General features: G+C 46.0%; 1 protein-coding gene across 3 annotated transcripts in view; it reads left to right on the top strand.

Moving 5' to 3' along the window:
* MAP4K4 (mitogen-activated protein kinase kinase kinase kinase 4) overlaps nucleotides 1–19,041 on the top strand; it is a 665,231-nt gene that overhangs the window by 473,112 nt on the left and 173,078 nt on the right. The window lies entirely within an intron of this gene.

Below are 19,041 nucleotides of genomic sequence, written 5' to 3'. Positions count from 1 at the left end.
ATGAATATCTAGGTTAACCCAGTGCACTACTACTGTGTCACATATTAGTGTACAATTGTCATTTTCTAACTGTCAAAGGTAAATCTGTGTTATAGTACAATCAATCAACAGTAATCAAAAAATTCATCAATGGCATCAAGAAACTGAAAAAAATAATCATAAGCTTCAGTAAATCAAGATCTGCGTAGTTTATTCCAACGATCTGGCTGATCAGATCCAAAGTAAAAGAACTGTTGCAGCTTGAGTTCAGCATGCAGATACAAGCTCCAATGTTCCCAATGCATTTCGGGCCATAAACAGTAGCCCTTCATCAGGGGAATCTGTAACAAGTGCATGCATTACAAAGGTGATCATCAACCATAAATACATACATACAGTTTAGCTGACATAGGCTCAAAAACATTAAATGGCCAAGAGCACCAATTCACCAACTCCAAGTCAACAGAAAATCAAGAAATAAGAAATAAAAGAAAGAAACAAGTGTGAAAACAATAACCAAAATGCGAACTCCGCAAGTGCTTAGTGCAAAGGAACTTAAAGGATACACACCCAAACTGATACGTTACACAAGTGTTGAGTGCAAGGAGACTTAAAAAGTAAGACGAGTGCCATACCCAAAGACCAACATAATTTCGATACCTGAAAGTAAAGTTGTGGGCACAGGCTGCCACAATCCAACCAGCCTCCAAAGACTGCCAAAATCCAAAGCCAGCCTTCAAGAGATTAAACTGGTAAAGTAACCATCGAAGGGTTAGCATCTAATAGCCTCAAGACGGGTTCTCCTAATTGGAGCGAACACAAAGGAACTAAAAGAAGAACTACCCTGTACCTTTGATTCACGCTGCCGCTCTGATATCGAGAATGCCTCCAAAGTCAAACACGAAACCATATGGACACGCGAGCACCTGAAAACCAGAGCGCCCGCATTAAACATTCTAAGGATACTGCGAGCAAAAATAACTGATAAGTATAATGATAAAGTGGGGATTCAAGCTTACCACTAACCGCGATAACAGTTCCTCAACAGCGCTTTCTCTACAGGAACACCGTCCACGTTAACCGCGCCACATTCGTAATCCTCGTTTAAACTCCCAAAAGTAGGTGTGCATAGAAAAAGGACTAATCGGTGTGACGCGAATGAAAACAGGAACCTCACCTACCAAATCGTCCAACATATTAAAGTAGCACGGAAAATCTCATTGTACTGCTAAAAGACCTATTTAATGCACAAAGCAAAAATAAAAATAAAAAACCGAAGGAATGATAAATCAAAGCATTCAATGGGTAACCAAAAGAGGTGAAAAGTGAAGACAAAGGGAGATGTCAACATGAATTAAAGATACAGACAGAATTGAGGCATTCTGTAAATTGAGAATTCCTTGAGCATTTCCTACAAATGACGCGTCTCTTGCCTGAGACCGATTGGTGCATATTTCTTCTGTGCGGTGACGAATGCCTCTGAGTTAGTGTGGCTTTTACTTCAGTTCCAATATTTCACCCAGCCCTCACATGGAGCAGTCCTCGTTCCCCTCTGCCTCTGTTTCAGACTGAAACTTGTACTGGGTGCTCAATGGAATTTCATTACAAGAAGTAATCAATGTTATTGTGTACGCGCACAGTCTATAAGGTACACTGGTATTCTCCTGGTTGTGTGTGTTTACAGTGTATGTACTCCGTTGTACACTGCTAAATGATAATTTTATGTGTACCCCAACTCGGGGGACGTCCCCTTGGCACAACAATATCCCTTGGCTGGGTTAAACAGTTTCAATAAAAGTTTAGCTCCAAAATTATCGTAATAATTTACATCTTCTGTCTATTTATTCATAAACACACTGGTATGTATGTTGCTCAAAGCGAGTACGTTTTTAAATCGTTCGGGAGACCCCGGTTCCATTGACTGCACCGTCTGCTCTTTTAGCCACGCCGATAACATTAGGGATCACAAAAGCATGCGATTTATCCCTCGCGTATCACTTCTGAGGAAGCCACTCGAAATTCATAGGCACATCTGTTTGAATGCAGTATTTATTCACCATCAAACACCTATATTGTTTAGTTCACCTCACTAAGTACAGCGCAGATTTCTAATGTTATGTTGAGCACTGGCTATGTACAGCACAAAAGTTAAACGGCCCACATGCTGTACGAAATTAACAAATGTTCACCACTGAACAAACTCATTGCTAATACAGAAGTTCTTTGTGCATTAAAACACACTCATTTATTCAGATACATGTTGCCTGATGAAGGGTACTACTACCCGAAATGCATTGGAAGGAAATATAACATGTTGGGAGTGAAGTAAACTCTCTTTGAGCAACATGCATACCAGTGTGTTTATGAATAAACAAACAGAAGATGCAAATTCTTACGATAATTTTGGAGCTAAAACTTTTATTGAAACTGTTTAACTAAGCCAAGGGACATTGTTGTGCCAAGGGGACGTCCCCCGAGTTAGGTTATGCATAAAATGTTTACTAGAAGTAACCCACCCCACCCCCTCGCTCTAGTGTCTCCTGATCATAATACGAGTCACACAGTCCTTGATTTTAATTGAAATTCTATTCCTCTATAATCTAATTACACTTCATTTTGAACGCTTCACGTGTTAATAGTTCTTAACTCGCTTACATGTTTTGCGACGAGAAAGATTGAATATTGCGAGGTACCCACAGAGATACAAATACAAGTATAGTGACGTCACTGCTCTACGATCTTCTGCCAATCGCTGTCACTGTAATGCACTTCACTGAATATGAACTAGAGAAAACAGTGCTATAGCTACCACAGAACCCAATGACAGACGGACACAGGGGATAAAAAACATGTATTGGCCTGGAACGTTTTTTAAGAAAAACCCCTCTGCAAGACTGCTGAGAGGTCATTAAATGGTGCAATCTGAGCAGAACGTTAAATTCATGATTTGAGAGGAGAAGAACCATATTGGCTTCATTAATAACGTAATTTGAGAGGTTAGCTGATAAGATCACATTTATTGTGACTACCCAAAACTAGTAGGGACAAAGCAAACCAGCATTGATGTAGCCAATGGACTTGACTTTTGTATGATGTATGAACTGGTCTTCCGCAGCCGTACAAATGTCAAACTCACTGTTCTGAAATGCAGACAAAAGCATCTAAAAAGCAGATGTTGTAGGAAAAAATTGTTTCTTTAGGTTTAACTTTGTTTTATTGATTTTCAAATCCAAAGTGCAATACAATAGCCTACCTACATCCACTGCACGGTGGGTAACACATAAGAAATAAAACAGGTCAGTGGGAGAACTGGGACATAGAAGGCAAGAAATAGAAGAGCAGTCAGAAAAAGGAAAACAATTGTTTGACGGAGCCTAAAGAGGATAAGGTAAAGCACCTAGGCGCATATTCGAGGGAAATTTCAACGGTGGACCCGCGATCTGTCAAACAGAGGAAGGGATCGTCTGCGTGTGGCGGAGTATGCAGAGATAGATTGGACAAGTTATTCTTTAAATTCACAGGATAGGAACTTTATACAAGGACAAGTTTTATCTAAACTTGGGAAAGTTTGGGTGGTCTCCGCCGTCTATTTTGGCATTCCCAGGAGTTCCCATAATTTGTGTAGACAATCTAGTCTCATTGGGACGGTATCAGTACCCCAACGGGAAAGCAGGACCTCTTTGGCTGCCCCCAGGGTTAGAGTAATGGTGCACCCTCGCATGGATTTCAGGGGGTAAGTCTTGTATTTGGAAGGCCCAGTAAAACATATCTAGGCAAGTCATGGCCATGTATCTCATCAATGTCTGCTAAAACCTCTGCCAAACTTTTTGGGATCTTGGGGCAGTGCCAGAGTAAATGCGTCAATGTGCCGGGTTAACAGCACTTCTTCCAGCAATCTGCATCACCACTGGATCACTACTGGGCCACTCTAGCAGGTGTGTAATACCAATAGTGTGCTATTTTAAGAAACATTTATTTGATTGATGTGCTACAGGCCGATGCATGTCCTCTGTCATGTCATTCCCTGTGAGTAAGTATGCATCCACACTCCAGCTCCCAACGCCACTGCGCTGGTGTTTTGGCGGGGTGATTTGCTTAATAGGGCGTAAATGTCCGACAGAATAAGTCTATCAGAGTGGCGTGTGAGAAGCCATTTTTCAAACGCAGTACGGGGCCTGCTGGCATGGTGGAGAATATGAGGTTGCATGATCCAATTATTGATGGCGAAGTATTGCCAGTAGGCAGTGGATGGAAGGCTGTAATTAGATTGGAGTTGTTTTAAACCCACAATACCATCCAAGTCGAAGAAGTCTCCCACCCTCTTATAATTCACTTCCTGCCAACTTCCTGCCAAAAAAGGAAGTTGGACCCTTGGGACGCCGGGGGAAAATCCAGGTTACCCGTAAGTGTAATCGGGGTGTAATACGGGAGGAGAGGTGTTATTGTTCCTGCACTCGGTCCCACACTCCCACCGTTGATCGTGTAACAGGAGATGCATAAATCCTAGGTAGTAGGACTTGGGGAGCAATAGCACCTTCCATATGTGTATCCCCACAACGGCTTGGTCTGTGAACCAACATTGCTTCTTAGGACTTGGTCTTGCCCATTTCACCAGGTAGCGAAGCCAAGCCACCTGTTATCGCATTAGGTGAGGTATACCCAAGGCCCCATCTGCCTGACTTGGGTAAGCTTTTTTTTGTCATTCCAGCCTTCTTCCCCACCCAGATGATATTATCTATTAGATGTTGTAATTTGCCCAATATGTATGCAGTAGGTTTACTGGGGCAATGTCTGCATGATTTTGAGGACCCTGGGAAGCAAAATCATCTTGACTGCAGAAAGTTTCCCTAGCTATGACAGGGTATATTTCTTCCAAGAGGACAATTCAGACCTGATGGTAGAGAGGAGAGTAGCGTAGTTTTCGTGTGCAGTGTGCCCTGTGTGGAGTGGCTCTGTAATCCCAGGTACCTAATTCAGGAAGAGGCGCTCATGCACAGCCTGATCCTCTTTAGGAATAGTGATGTTAAAGGGCTTGGGTTTTCTGGAAACTGATTTTGAAGCCAGATTTCTGCCCAAATTGCTCAATCTCGCGCACGAGCTGCGGTAGGTAGTGACACAAATAGCTGTGTCACCCCGATCCTGATGATGTCAGCTTACAAGGCCAACTTGTGGTCCCTGCCTTCCATTGGTATGCCTGCCATGTGAGGGTGATGTCAAACTCGCTCCGCAAAGGGTTCCATATACAGGGCGAATAATACTGGGGGCAGTGGGCACCCTTTTTGGGTGCCCCTTGCTATTTCAAAAGAGTGGGACATCAGCCCAATAATCCTGACCCTTGCCTGGGGATTCGCATACCTACACCCAATCCAGCGTCTAGACTGTGTCCCCAACCCAAATTTAGCAAGCATAAGTGGATGTATGGCCAGTGTACTCTGTCAAAGGCCTTCTCTGCATCAACGGATAGGATCCGTACAGGTAAGCATTCACATTGTGATTTGTCGAGGAGATGGCAGAGGCGTTTGGTGTTGTCACTGCAACCTCTCTTGAGTGTAAACCTGCTTTGATCAGGGTGAATAAGGCCCTGCATGTAGGGAGCTAGACGTGATGCCACTATACTAGTGAAGATTTTTGCATCTAAATTTAGTAGTGCTCGCTAGGACACAAAGTATGCTGGCTCTTTGCCAGACTTGGGAAGTAAAGTCAGGCAATAGTGGCTAGTTTCATAGTATCCATGAAGGCACTAGTGTCGCTAAAAGAATTGCAGAAATGGGCCAAGAGGGGCGCAACAGCGATTACAAATATTTTATAGAATTCTGATGTGAACCCATCCTGCCTTGGCGCTTTGCCCAGCAGCAGGCATTGCATGGCTGCAAGTACTTCAGTGGGTTGTATATCCTTATCCAGTTTGGAAGATTTGCTTTGAGGGAGCTGGGTAACAGGTGCCCGATATCTAGCATTTCTGCTGTATAAAAGAAGGAATAGAATCATTTGAACTCCTGCACAATTTGTGGATATTAATGGACTTGATCATCCTGCGACCCATCAATCTCTGCAACTGTTTGCTGTATAGTTTGGGCACGGAGCTGTAGAGCCAATAAACTGCCCACCCTGATACTCCCCAACATATTTGTTTTGTGCGCAGGAGCGTGTATTACGCCCTGTCCATATCTAGGGCCTTAAGTTTTTTGCATGCAGTTAGTTGGTGCCGCATCTGTAGGGACCCTGTGAGCATGTGGGCTTCCTCTATATCCCCCACTGAGTGCGCCAACCTGTCCAGTCGGGCTTCGGTGACTGTTAAAATCACCCCCCTCAGGAATATGTCTGTGTCTGTAGTAGCCGCCACCCGCCACACTGCGTCCTTAAGGAATGCCTCCTGATGCTTGTTTGGGGGCACGTACAGTGGCAATCATAAGTGTAGCCCCCACCTCAATTCGCAGGTGCAACAATCTGCCAGACAGCTCTTCCTGCATTTATAGTACTTTCCTCAGGAAGTGTGAAGCTATCCGTATAGCCACTCCTGCGCTCTTCTCTGGCTAAGAGGAAATGAACTGAGGATCAAACCAGCAGGACTGTAAACTGTTTCAGTCAGCACAAAGGTGTGTTTCCTGAGGCAGGCAGATGTCTCAGTTGGAATCTTTGAGGAGGTAGTGAAGCACTGTCCGCTTCACCGTGCATTAAGTCCCCGGACATTAGGGCTTAGGACTCCAACCACAAGATAGTCCAGAAGGCGCCCTTAAACTGTGCATGGCAGTGGGGTTGATGCCATGAACCTTCCTGCACATCTATAGCGATAGGATGTACAGTGCGTGCATGTCAAGATGATAGCTGTTGAGCAAGAGAGAAGAGAGAGAAACATATAACCAAGCAACTGAGGAGGTCCCCTCCTGGGAACGTAACAGTAAAGTACCCAAGGATGCATGTCCCCGATAGGGTCCAATCCAACAACTGGTACAGCGGGAGACTGGGAGCTCTACTGATATAGAGAAGCTCAGTGATGGGGCCAAAGTAGCCGAGCGCATCCCTTAATGTCCCTTGTAATCATGGCTGAGCCCGCCGCGAGGTCTTATGGAAAGGTTGGAGAACCACTGGGTCTACTTCTACCTTAGTCAGTCTCTGGGTCCGACACTGTGTCCTGTTGCTGCAATTGTGGCAGGGGAGCGGCTCTTTCTATACGACTTTCTGTAGCTGTAGGTTTGTGGACATGTTTCCTGGTGGGGCGAGAGGAGCAGTGTGCCCCCCCCGGCGCCTTTACAGATCTCGGTGAAGAAGGCGCGCCTTCCTCCTCCTCTGTTTTATCCTTTGCCAGCAATGAGTGGGCTTCCTCTAAGGTGCAGAAACTCAGATTCTCCTTGTTCCATAAGATTAATCTTAACGGGTGTCCACGCAGGAATTTTGTGATGGGGTGAAGCGTTCTGTGGCGCTGCAGCGTGACCAGGGAGAAGTCCTGATACCACATTTTTGCACCCTCAAAGTCAATTGCGATCTTGATAGAAAAGGCGCTTATACTTGCCAAGGGGGGCCGGTGATTCCAGACAGCTATGTCTTGCACTACTTTGTTGTGTTTGACTAGGGGATACTGCCTAGTCCTCGTGCTGAGTGTGTGATAGAATTGTGAGCCACAATTCACCCTCTTGTGGCAAGCTCTCCCTCTCCTTACCTATATTATATGACAGTCACCATGTGACCCTGCACAGGAAAAATAAACTAATAGATGGTAAAGATTCTGCATATTTATTCTTTCTGCCCATCTGGATCTTTCTTACAGAAAACCTATAAAGAGTTTTTTTTTTTGAGGTACTAACAGGTTCAGGTTTTAACGTCTTTATTTCGAAGATTTCTTCATAAAAGACAACAGATAAAAATACATACAAATTAACAACATCATGAATTTTACTATTAAAAATGGTTTATAAATAGCCATCAAGATACATTTATACAAATTGATTAAAAATTGATTAAATGGTGTGATATCACAAGACGTTTTACATAGGGCATTGAAAAGAAGAAAGGGATTTTACAAATCACAATACATACATTATAACAATGAAATGCTACACTAGTATATTCCCTCTTGTGCAAATACCATCATAGTGGACTTAACTATCTTCCTGACAGATGTCTAACCCTAATGGTCCACGCTCATCCAATATATTTCGCCAAACCTATGGAGATCCACTCAGCTGTATTGTGTCTCAGGGTTGACAGCGCTTCTTCTCACGCCCATGTGTTAATCCTTCTACAGATGGGTTTTAGCCATTTCCGACGCGGTGCACAGTATGCTGGACAGGCAAAAAGAAAATGACCTATAGTTTCCTTATGCTCGCTACACCAAGGGCAGTTCAAAGATGGTTTATTAAGCCATTTGTTGGTAAACTCTCTTATTGGCAGTGCGCCAACTCGAAATTGGTGGTAGAGTTTCCGATCTGCACTTTTGGTGATCTTGTCCCAGTATATTTCTACGTGGGAAACTACTTTATGCAGTAAAAAGGAACCAGTCAAGTTTTGGTTTTGTGAGAGCAAAACCAGATCTTTAACTGTGGCCCAAAACATAAGTTTAAATTCTTGTTTAGAAGGAAAGATCTGGTTGCCCGGATCTGACCACAGCATATGAAGACCCATCCTATGGAGAGTTTCTTTCACATTTTTAAACCAAGATAAATTCCCTGACATCGATCTCACTTCCAGAATTTAATTTGCAAACATAGAAAGTTCTGGGGTAGACCAAATTCGTCTCCAGAGGGCTACCATCCTATATTGGGCCTGATTTTTGATTGATTGGCAGCCCATATCTAACATAAGTGGGAGTGATGGAGTCGATAATGGGAGACCGACCAAACTACGGAGAAATTTATTCTGGATTTTATCTAGTGAGGCAAGATCTACATAGCCCCACAGATCCGAACCGTAGAGGATGGCAGAGCTAATTTTGGCATTGAATATTTTTAGTGCTGGCAAGACTCTATTGGTTTGGGAGCAACGTTGTTCTTTGACTAGGCAACCCGATAAACGGGCAAATTTTAAGTAAAGTGCCTCAATCTGCTCCTTCCAGCGCAATCTGTAGTCTATAACCACCCCTAGGTAGGTCATCACCCCTACTTGTTCCAGATTGGTACCATTCATAGTAACATGACCCCTTTGTGATCTATTCTTGGTCAGAACCATGAATTTGGTTTTCGAAACATTAATTTCAAGATCATTTATTGTACAAAACTCCACAAACTTATTTAATGCTGTCTGGAGACCCACCTGTGTTTTTGCCAAGATCAGGGTATCATCGGCAAAAATTAAAAGGGGGAATCTCGTAGCACCCAGAACTGGCGCATCTGTCTGGGTAGAAGAAAGAAACTGTACCACTTGATTAATAAAGAGCAGGAACAAGGTTTGTGCCAGGACACAGCCCTGTCTTACTCCATGGGTCACTGGGAAGGGGACTGTCACCTGGCCCTGTCGTCCCCATCTAACTCTAGCAAAGTTAGACTCATGAAGCCTGATGGTAAGCTCCAGTAATTCAGGTGGCATACCCATTCTCTTTAGAGCTTCCCATAATTTTTCTCTGGGAACCAGGTCGAACGCAGATTTAAGATCTACGAACGCTGCGTATATGGTACCTTCTCCTAGGTGCACTGTCTTCCAATAGATCATGATAAATCTAAGCACTTGGTCGACAGTGCTGATACTAGCCCTAAAACCAGCTTGTAACGGAGATAGACTATTTTCCTCACTTATCCAAGACTGGATTCTACCCAGCAGCATTCTGGCAATTACCTTCTGAAGGGCGTCAATAAGGCTTATAGGACGATAGTTCCCCGCAAGGGTCTTGTCACCTTTTTTAAATATAGGGAGAATTTCGGCACCTTTCCAAGAGTCTGAAATACTAGCTCCTCTAGCAATAGCATTGGCTAAAATGGTTATATAAGGGACCCTGTTTTTTGTATCCAGCTTGAAGAGATCAGCCGGAACACAATCCATACCTGGCGCTTTACCATTTTGTATCTGTTTTAGTGCAGTCTCTGTTTCACTTTCTGTAAAAACTATATTCTCACTAGTAAAGTCAAAGTCAAAGTCAAAAAGGCTTTATTTCGACATATAAACAATATCTTAAAAAGCGTACATACAATTAAAATTCATTTCAATGCATTTAAAGATAAAAACTGCAAGTTTATACTATAAATAAATTTCCTAAAATAAGCATGGTTTTTAAGCAGACTGTAATAAAAAACGTAATTAAACAATTTGTCTGAGTCTTTTTGACCGAATTCGCCATGCCCACCCAAGGTACTTCGAGGTGGCGCATGCGTAAAAGGTACGAGTGTCTGAAAGAAGAATCCTTAGAGCCACATTACAATGTCTAGTGCTCAGTGTGCGACACATGGGTTTTAGCCATTTTGACCGTGGGACTTTATATGCAGGACACTCAAATAAAAGGTGAGGGACAGATTCTTGGCGCTGTGGGCAGAAGGGACACCACGGAGCAGTCTGGTATGGAATTTTCCAATGACTAGTAAATTCCATTACGGGGAGAAGACCAGTTCTAAATTTAAAATACAGGGACCTTTCCCAAGGGGCTGAGATAATGTCCAAATACAGTTCTCTAATGGGGATATCTTTGGACTCCATGAAGTTTCTGGTCGACTTGCAAATCGAGGTGGAAGAATTCCTTCTATTTGTCACCCAGTTCCAATAAAGCTGTTTTATCGTTGATTTGGGCGGGGCTGTCTGTTGGTACCATGCTTCTTCCAGCCCCAGATTGGTGAGTAATGCTTTGATATCCGTTAGCCACTTTATTTTCGCCCAACCTGTCGATCTTAATATCTCCCGCAGTCCATCCGCATAACTTGAGAGTTCGGGGACTCTCCAGATGCGGGCCCACAGAAGCAAAGGGCGTAACTTTGCTAGATCTTCAATCGCCCGACAGCCCATGTCCAATTGCAGAGGCAAGATGGGGACAGAAGGGCCGAGGGACATCAAGCTTCTCAAGAAGATGTTCTCAGCTCGAGTAAGGTCTTTCAAGTTCGACATTCCCCACAGTTCCGCCCCGTACAAAGCGGCACTTACTCCTCTAGCCGAGTAGATGTCCAAAACTGCAGCTATGGGTTTGGTTGAGGCTGCTCTCTGCTCTTTCAGCAGGATCCCGGTTACTCTTTTTAGGTTTAACAACATTTTAGTCAGATGCTGGTCCCATTTCATGGAATCCACCAGCCTGATACCCAGATAATCGAAGGTCTTAGTCCTGTCCAGTGCCACGGAGCCCAATGTTGGCGGAGGGCCATGTTTTTGCGGAGGATTCAGGATGAGATACTTTGTTTTGTCTGTGTTTATACAGAGTCCTCTTTGTTTACAAAAATCGTCAAAGCCACAAAGAAGCTGTTGTAGGCCCATTGGCGACTTTGACAAGAGCAAAGTATCGTCCGCAAAAAGCAGGGTGGGAATAGAACGACCTGCCAGGCGAGGGGCATCTGCTGGTATCCTTGACAAGTGGTCCACCACCCCATTAACATAGAGCGAAAAGAGTGTTGGGGCAAGAACACACCCTTGCCGCACTCCTCTATTCACATCTATTCTTCGGGTCTTTTGACCATTAGGACCCCAGCGAATTTGGGCATAGTTGTTTTCGTAAAACTTCATGATCAAGTGAAGCAGGTAAGGTGGCAGGCCAAGATCACTAAGGACCTTCCATAAATTATTTCTAGGGACCAAATCGAAGGCCGTCCGGAGGTCGATAAAAGCAAGATATAATGTGCCCTTCCCAATCGTGACGACCTTCCAGTGAATCATAAATAGCCTTAACGATTGTTCAATTGTTCCTGTGCCAGTTCGGAACCCTGCCTGGAGATCCGAGAGTATCCTGTTTTCATCTGCCCATTGCTGTATTCTAGTTAGAAGGACCTTGCCTGCTACTTTTTGCGAACAGTCTATCAGGCTAATTGGCCTGTAGTTCGCTGGGTCTTCTCTTGAGCCTTTTTTGTGCAAGGGGACCACTTCGGCGGCCATCCAGGAGGCGGGCAGAGGAGCACCCGCCATGGCAGCGTTCAATACAGATGAAATCAACATACTCCAATCATCTAGGTCAACACGGAGCAGATCACCCGGAAGACCATCGGGGCCAGCCGCCTTACGCGGGACGAGAGATTTTATTGCACCTTCCGCTTCTTTCTTAGTAAACAGACCTTCCTCAGGTCTCTCCTCAACTCGAGAAAGCTGTGGTAATGCGAAATCCATCGCTTCAGCTGCAGTTGCTGTATACAATTTCGAAAAGTGTGTGTACCATAGGTCCTCGGTTATGTTACAGGTGATGACTGTATCAAGGGGTCTGTTTTTCTTGCGTACTAAGTCCCAGAAACCTTTTGCGTTTTTTCCGGCGCTGGCAATTCGGAGATCCTGCCAAAATTTATCTTCCCAGTCTCTCCTTGCTGTTTTAAGCTCCGTTTTATAGCTCTTCCGTTTAGTGGCTATTAGGGTTGCATCTCCACTTTTTACAGCCGATATCAGTGCTCTCTTCCTAGCACGACACTCCTTCGAGTACCATCCTGGTTTGCCCTGCCGGTTATCGCGGTTAGTGTTTCCCTTTTTTACTTTAGCCTTGAAAAGGTCCCCAATTGACAGCGAGACCTCACAGAACAACGCTGTAATCTGATTTGGGCAAATAGGCTCGCTATCTAAAATGGCACAGGCTGTAGAAGTAACAGCTCTGATACATGCCAGTTTCTCTTCATCTATTGCCACTTTGTCCCATTTCAGACGTCTTAAGCAGTTTGATGGAACCACCCCTCCCGATGGCCCTATCGCTAGTGTATCATGGTTTCCACTTGCTGGGGTAATCTCTTTCCACCAGTTTGATAGGGTCAAAGAAAGAGCATTATGGTCACTATCCAGGGAGGGTAGGACTATCATATCCTTCATGTGAGCCCACAAAGAAAAATTTAAAAGGATATAATCAATCCGGGATGAATGACCGACCCTATTATATGTGTGAGCCCCCGCTAAGTCTGATGGTGTCCTCCCATTGGCTGCTCTCAAGCCGTGCTCCAGGGTGAGGGAATTTAGCTGGATGATTCTGGGGGTCCAACTGTTTATGATGGGAAGATCAAGTGACGGGACACCTCTCCTAGAATCTTCATCATATAAATCCAGGGATTCATCGGGCAACAAAGGCTCGAATGTACAATTGAAATCCCCCATAACCAAAATTAAAGAATCGCTGCTACACTCACCAAGGGCTACCTCCAGGTCCGAGAGCGTTGGTGACAAGGCTCTCCCAGAGGCCCCTCGTGTGTAGATGTTAATAATCTCCAGTTTTTCAGCTCTCCTCGGACAAGTTACAGTGAGGCGCATCAAATCTGGAGATTTTTGGGGGTGATGGCGTACCCTCCATCCCAAAGAAATGTCTACCCAAACTAAGAGACCTCCATAGGGGCGACCTCTTCCCGAAGTTGGGGTTTCTGCCGGGACAAAAAAGGAGGCATGGCCCACTCGGTACCTTGGTTCTACGCACCACGTCTCTTGGAATGCACAGACTCAGTGGGGTTCGATGAGCGCCACCCAGTCCGGGACATCTAGCTTGCTGTTTAAGCCTGCCACGTTCCAACTAATGGTTTTCAAGAATACATGATGCTGGGGCTCATTGCAACCGCCATTCCCACCCTGTGGACCAGGAGTTTGAGCTCCAACCACTAACTCAATTTTATCTGACCCGTCGCCTAAAATAACGGGCAGAATTGAGTTAGGCGGGGATTGGGGCACAACATTATTGGACAAGGGTACCTCCCCAACTATGCATATTGTGTTGACCCTGGGGGGGGAGACATTGATTGCCACTAAATTATCAAGTCACCAGCCCCAACCCTGTGGAGTGGCTGCTTGAGTAGGAGTCCATACCCTTGCTCTGGGGTCCAAAGTTGGATAATGAGGGAACCATGCTCCTCTGCCCCCATCTTGAAGGGATTTGTTAGGCCCCATTAAAGGAGGGGGGTGATAGAAGTACCCCAAATCCCTAGTTTGTATGTCGCAGAAATTGTGATGCGACTGCTGGCTACAGATCATACCAGCTGCTCTGGGATCGTTGAAGTTGATCAACACACAGTCCCCGGTAATAACCTTACGTCTGTTGCCAATCCAACCCACGCGTCGGACGAAGGCTATTCTGCCATCAATGTGCCCTGGGAGGGGTCTATTAGCTTTTAGCCAGGAGAGCGTCTTGTGTTTAAGGTCAGAATATGACTCACAAGAACCCTCTTCAAGCTCGGGGACCCCTGTTAAAATAACCACATAAGGCTTACAGCCAGGGGGAAGGCTAGCATTTGGCGTGGGCCGTTTTACCCTGTCTTTAGCCGGAGATTTTACCGTGGTTTTTGCTGGAGGTTTGGGCACGGCCTGAGTAACGGGGGTTAGAGGAGATGGGGTTGTAACACCCTTACTTGCGGTCACTGTGTTTCCAGGTTCCTTAGTGTTGGGGACTATAAGCTTGGGATTCGCAGCAAATTTGACCTTAAGTGCCTTGGGAGCCTGGGTACTAGATTTGTTCATTGGACGGGCCAAACTAGACTCAGGAGTAGAAGTAGGTGGGGGGGGTATGGTTCCAGTGTTGGGTTGCTGCGATTGGGGAACCTTTACCATGGCGAGCGTTTTTTGGCAAGATGTGGGCTCAGGGAGGGCTGTAGAAATAGAGGGAACTAATGGGACAGCACCACTCCTTAGCCCTCCATTTTCTTCAACCTGGGACTTAGCGTGAAATTTGACTAATGATTTCACCGCATAAAAGTTGTCCAGCATTGACTGCTCAAGTGAGGCTAGTTTGCGAGTGAGGCCGTCAATCTTATCTACGAGAGGCATCACCACAGACTTAATAATGCTCTCAACTTGAGGGAAAATGCTAGTATCTATAGGAGCCATTTGACCGGGAATGCCCTCCAATGCAGGATCTCCGGTGTGGGATGCGTGAGGTTTTGGGTAAGGAACCTGATTCGAAATGGTGCCCCCTTTTGATACAATGTTCCTACTTACTTTACTGTGGGGCTTTAGAGAGCCTCCCCTGCGGGGGCTAGCGGGACGCTTTCTCTTCTTTTGTGGGACTGTGCCTAAAGCTGGGTTCCCTGCAGGTGCAGTTTGGGGGGCTACTACTCTAAGAGTGTTGATATCAGTATGTCCTACAGTGGATGGGGAATTCACAGCTTCACTAGAAGGCACAAGGGGGCTAGGGACTTCATGGATTTCGGGATTGCAATCTGGAGTTTGACCCCCTGGTGATGGGATACTAGGAACGGAGGAAATGGAGTGTGTCGGGTCAAGTACAATACTTGGTGCTGTGGTAGTTACCCTTTCTAGACTAGCCCTAATCCGACTCACTCTCTCGTCGATAGTTGGGGAATCAATTATCAACAAAGGGGTTAAGGGAATATGACCAGGGCTATCAGCTAGGGCAATGGCGCCCAGAGATGAGCGCTTGTTAGACATACTCAAAGAATCCCGGGATAACCTTCGTTCTGCCAAGATTATCTCCTTCTCAACTATGGAAACTGCTCGGGTTATGAACTGGTCCATAGTACCTAAAACAACGTCTCCTGCAGATTTCTTTGTCTTACAGGATCGAGTACCTGAAGCCATTGTCCTGGTTGCAGGGTATCCGCTTTACATAGCCAAGGGATGTAGCCCAGCCCGGCCTCCTCCGGCCCCGGACGGCCACAGACGGTCCCGCCCTTGTCCCGCCCTTGTCCCGCCCTTGTCCCGGGCTTCTCCCGGCGCGCTCCCGCACGCTCCCGCGCAGCGGGGGCGACTCTCTCCTTTTGAGTCTACAACTGTTAGTACGTGAGGTGATAGGCGGGGGGCGTGGCCAGCGGGGAGAGCAGCCCAGGTGTTGCAGGTTGGGCGCGCAGGGGCTCCTGGATGCTGGAGTCCCTGCCTATGCTCGCAGCCCCGCTGGTCGGCTCGCCTTTCCCCGCGCTCCTCCTCAGCAACCAGCAGTCACCAGCAGCAGATGGCGCGCTGCGGGACCCGCGAAGCGGGTCCGGCGAGGTGTTGGTCGGGAGGTGATGAGGGTCCGTTTCCCGCAAAGGACAGCAGAGAGTCCACACTCCTTCAAAATCCGGGTGAGATTAGGAAAAGGAACAGCTTCCAAGGGTCCCACAGGGGCGAGAGTGAAGCCCGGTTTTCACTCTGTTGGCGGGGGGCGTGGCCAGCGGGGAGAGCAGCCCAGGTGTTGCAGGTTGGGCGGGCAGGGGCTCCTGGATGCTGGAGTCCCTGCCTATGCTCGCAGCCCCGCTGGTCGGCTCGCCTTTCCCCGCGCTCCTCCTCAGCAACCAGCAGTCACCAGCAGCAGATGGCGCGCTGCGGGACCCGCGAAGCGGGTCCGGCGAGGTGTTGGTCGGGAGGTGATGAGGGTCCGTTTCCCGCAAAGGACAGCAGAGAGTCCACACTCCTTCAAAATCCGGGTGAGATTAGGAAAAGGAACAGCTTCCAAGGGTCTCACTAGTAGCTATAGAAGTGGAAAATGGGTTTCTCTCCCCTGAATTAATGTTGCCTTTCTCCTTGCCACAGAATTGGGATGAAAAAAATTTAACCCAATCATCTGCGGAAACGTGGTTGGCTGGGGTTTGCGAATCCCATGACCCTCCCCACTTCACTACCTGCCAAAATTTAAGTTGGTTAGTGGACAGACTAGCCTCGTATAGTTCTAGCCAACGTTGATCATCCCATGCGGTCCTTGCTTGGTTTAGCACTTTCTTATATTTGGCCCTCTCTATTTTAATTTCCAATGTTATCCTGGACTTAATGACAGCAAACCGAGAACTGTGTGCTGTATGACAGGTTTTATTGTACCATTTGGCGCCCAGGAGTTTTTTATCTATTTTCGACGAGCCACCCTGTTTAGTAAAGAAAGATTTAAGTTTGGAAAAAAGGACTCTTGGATTACAGTAATTTGGTCCATTGACCCAATTTTGTCCAACACTGATTTTGCTTTTTTGGTGGCAGTTTCAACCTCCATTGATATTTTTCCAATGGTATTGGGGGATTCCAGAATCCGATCCCAGCGTACCCTACGACAGTCATTTGTAAGAAATGTCTCAGCCGTAGTGTACCTTGAGGGATTCCTTACGGTCAAGCCACTTTCCACTTTCAGATTTATTGATAAAGGATTGTGGTCGCTTTCAGGTTATCTGTTATTTCCATATCCTCTAATAAGTACCAGTACTCTATTTTAATAAGGAAATCATCTATACGACTTGTACTATAGCCATTATCAAATGTGGCTTTTCCTGCTTTGTCCGAGTTAGACCTCCCGTTTGCTGCCCTAAAGTCCCACTCCAAACAAAACCCAAGCCATTGCAAGGCAGCATCAGTAACTTTTTTAATTGGTGGTAAGGCAAGGTTTGGAATATTCCACAATCGATCTGTATCGCCATAGCAATTATCTTCCATGACTGGTAAGGGTTCGAACGTACAATTTAAGTCCCCTGCCACTGTTACACACTTATCCCGTCCAATGCTGTTCAATAGGAATTCTAGGTCCTCAATAATTACGGGACTCTTGCCTCCTACTCGACCCCTTGCATATATGTTAATTAGAAACAAATCTCGATGGTTAGCTCTGCTAAGTTTGAGTCCCTGTAGATCGGCACTGGGGACAGATATCTCACGGATCCTGTAGCATAGTGATTGCTTTATCCAGATAACAAGACCCCCAGACGGGCGACCCTTTTGCCCTTTATGTGCTGGTTTGTAAAAGTTCATATAACCAAGACGGAAAATAGCATCAATTGACCAACTTTCCTGAAAAACAACCATATCAAATTGCTCAATAAAGACCCCCCCCATTCTACCAAGTCCACTTTCCCCTTCAACCCCGCAATGTTCCAAGACAATATCTTAAGGGCATTTACAAGAACTACCAGTTGCTCATCAGGTAAGGTTGCATTTCCCTCATTTTTCTCACATAATAAGGGAATGTTTATACAGTCCTCTTCCAAAATAGTAACATTAGGACCGTTTCTTGTTTGGTCACCCAAAGAATTTCCAGCATTATGATGATGATTATCGGTGCTAGAGACCACCGTCTGAATGCTTGTGGGATGAGGGGATTTTTTCCCAACAGAAGACCTATGCGCCCTGTAGCTCTGTTCCAGTGTCCCTCCATTATGTCAGTCTACACCATCCAACCCACACAACGGAGCAAACCGATTCGAAAGGTGGGGCATAAACATAGGGTAAGTAGCCATTTCTGGAGGGTATCTTCCTCTAAAACTAACATTTTGGTTGAAATGATTTTGTCGAGGAAGCTTTCTTCCCAGGCTGAGTTTGGGGTAGAAATAGTGCAGGGATAAAGTTTGAACGTCACCCACTCTTCCAAATCTTGGGTCTCTACTAATGAACTCAGCTACCCATGGCTCCCTAAAACTGATTACAACACAATCCCACTTTGAGGTCTTTTTTGCTATAACCTACCCAGTCTACTCTCCTAACAGTTAGGATTTCTGCTTTGGACATAGGCGGGAGTGGACGATTCTTATTTAACCAAAATTTTACTTTATTATGTAGATCAGTGTGTGTTTCCGCCCTACCCTCTCCCAATGAGGCCTCTCCTGTCAGGATTACGGTATATGGCAACGATTCAGGAGGGAGATTGACACATTTTTTCTTGGATGGAACAGTGAAGTAGTGTGGCTCACTGGTTAGAGGCGGCAGACCCGAGAGCAGAGGACGGCCCGGGACCAGGGTTCGATTCCCGGCGCAGCAGGTTTCTGGCCCAGGGTCAGCGGACTCGATAATTCTCTCGCCTCGGTGCCCACTCTGATCAGCGATCACACTCGGCAACTCTGGGCATTAGCTTGCCTCATCTTCACTAACGGCCCCACCAGACTGCCGGGGATGCCTGGTCTCACCCTGGAGATACCCATTAAGGGACCATCTCTCAGGGAAGCCAGGAAGGGTTTCGCAGCGGTCGAAGCGCCTTGGGACCCTCCGGGTAAGTAGTGCGCTGTATAAATGCCTATACATACATACATACATTTTCCTAGTCTGCATGTTTTGTATTGCTGGTCGGGATGGTTTAGATGAGCCTTTTGGGAATGC

Source organism: Lissotriton vulgaris, chromosome 8, assembly GCF_964263255.1.
Source record: "Lissotriton vulgaris chromosome 8, aLisVul1.2, whole genome shotgun sequence".
Taxonomy (NCBI): Eukaryota; Metazoa; Chordata; class Amphibia; order Caudata; family Salamandridae; genus Lissotriton; species Lissotriton vulgaris.
Note: the sequence above shows the minus strand (reverse complement) of the source record. Positions and strands in the feature narration are given on the sequence as shown.